This window comes from Camarhynchus parvulus, chromosome 2 (assembly GCF_901933205.1).
Source record: "Camarhynchus parvulus chromosome 2, STF_HiC, whole genome shotgun sequence".
Taxonomy (NCBI): Eukaryota; Metazoa; Chordata; class Aves; order Passeriformes; family Thraupidae; genus Camarhynchus; species Camarhynchus parvulus.
Genome location: NC_044572.1, coordinates 24,615,504 through 24,617,812, shown reverse-complemented (window position 1 = coordinate 24,617,812; position 2,309 = coordinate 24,615,504). Strand labels below are relative to the sequence as shown.

The 2,309-nt window shown below is 38.8% G+C and overlaps 1 non-coding gene across 1 annotated transcript; it reads left to right on the top strand.

The window, feature by feature from the left end:
* Positions 1-1,079: 1,079 nt before the first annotated feature.
* Positions 1,080-1,153, top strand: TRNAN-GUU. Its single transcript has one exon. It is a non-coding gene; the product is annotated as a tRNA-Asn (tRNA).
* Positions 1,154-2,309: the final 1,156 nt, after the last annotated feature.

Sequence of the window (2,309 nt, the reverse complement as noted above, 5' to 3'; positions counted from 1 at the left end):
GATTGCATTAATGAAGAGGGAGAACAAAGTGTAAGAAATCTTTTTCTCAGTGAACTTGTTCAATCACCCAGTGTAGCCTGAGTACTGAATTTGTAGCTAAATGCTGAAAGAAATATGCCCTCAAACCTGTAAGATCCTGGAAATTCTATCAGCAATTACTGCTTTTAGAGAATTCTAATTTTGTAACGGTTATAAAAATGGTTTCTCAATAGTCTTTACTAAAATCAGACTGATATTAAGTGAAGTAATTTTGAAATCACATGTACAAAGGCCATATTTCGCTTTATCACTAAGAGATAAATACATCTGCTGTTGTATAACATGAGGCTTAATAGTGTTTTCCTTTCAGGCTTCTGTGGGTCTGAAACAAAGATGGATCAGATGAAGACAGGGAAGGGAAATGGGCAGAAAGCAAATATTTTAGTCATCTGTCCCCTTTAATTAAGGACAGTCAGGGGGCCACACCTTTTTGCCTCATGGGGAGTGTCATTGCTGTGCAGCTACACAGTCCTGAGAAAGGGGCTGGGACCCAGCTCAGCTCACTAATACAAATTATGTTTCTTTCAGCTGCTTGCATTTTTATCCTCAAAGCTTTGTATCCATCAAAGTAATGGGTTAAGAATGTTTGGTTTTGATGATTTTTTTGGTATGCAGGTGTAAGTTTTTCTATTTCTCCCCCTCTCTTTACTTGACTCCTGGTTGAGGAAAAATGGCAGTCACTGTTGGTTGCTTTCAAATTGAGTTATTCTCTTTCCATGAAGACTTTGTTTCATATTGTTTCCTTTTTCATGGTTCTCCCTTGTGCTCCCAGTTGTGCCTTCTTAAAATTCAGAATTCTTTATATTTATAGGGCAGCCTTTGGAAGCCTACACAGTCACAGTGCAAGCTTTGCTGTATTTGTGCAGCATTATAAGCCTTTCCTTCTGGCTGCCAGCAATACAGATGCACTGTGATGACCATGTTCTCTTTTAGCATCTCTGCACCAAATCCCTGCTACTTGAAATTGATGATTTTAGGAACAAAAATTTATTTTGGGTAGGGAAATTATTTTTTCTTATGAAGATTTCAGTGCCATGGAAGTCTCTGTGGCGCAATAGGTAAGCGCGTTCGGCTGTTAACCGAAAGGTTGGTGGTTCAAGCCCACCCAGGGACGTGTTTCTGCTTTTCCTCTGCCATGGCAGGGGTTTGGAACCAGATGATCTTAATGCGCTTTCCAAACCTAGCCATTCAGTGAAATTTTAGAAATTTGGAATTCTCTCTTAAGCCTCAGGTTCACTGAAACCCTTGTTTGCTGAAGTATGAAGCAATGGATTAACAGACTAAAATATTTCCATGCATCATTATTTCAAAATGAAATTGCATAGAAATAGTTTCATTTTATGTGAACATTGCAATGTTCCCTATCCTCTCAAATCTGTTTGTCTGTATGGAGCTCTGTTGTGTTGTTTGTGAGCTGTAAAGGATCTGTATTATTTTATGATGTTGAAATGTAAACACATATATACAAAATATCAACGTGGACTGTGGACTGTGCACCTCAGGCTTAGCAAAGATTTGTCATTTAGGAATTAACAGATAACTGAAAAGTTGTGCTATTTCCAGCAATTTTGTGTAACTGGTGAGTTGGAATCTACAGGAGAGCTGTTGTTTTTTGCCCCTAGATTTATATCTCCTGTGCATAGCACACTTTAATAATTGCTAGATGACTGGCAGGTAGATCTAAATCTTTGTTGTGTTGTTTTTTCTTATGCTTTAAAAATACTTGAACTGAAAGGTTTAACTAACAGTGTATGGCTTTCTCTAAAGCCCAAAACCAGAACAAATCCATATGCAGTGAATCCACTGGAGCCCCTTATCCTTCAGCATCTTTCTTGTGGACTCTTTTTCAGGAGCCGTAGTGATAGGACGAGGAGTAATGGGTACAAATTGAAAGTGGGAGAATTCAGGTTAGATATTAGGAAGAAATTTTCTACTGTGAAGGTAGTTACACACTGGAACATATTGCTTAGGAAGATTGTGGTACTCCAACTCTGGCCATGTTCAAAGCCAAGTTGGATAAGGCCTTGAGCAATCTGGTGAAGAGGGAGGAGCTCCTGCCAGGCATGGTCAAGACTAGATGAACTTTCAGGTCCACTCCCACCCTTTAAAATTCAATGATTCTATGATTCTGTTTTATGAGCCTACGCTTGTCTCACAGACCTCTGTTTCCACAGACCTGTTTTCTTGGTACATGCAAAGCAACTTGGAAATGGAATACAAATCCCAGTTGGTTTTCAACACAGTAGATCCAGATCATATAAAATATTAAT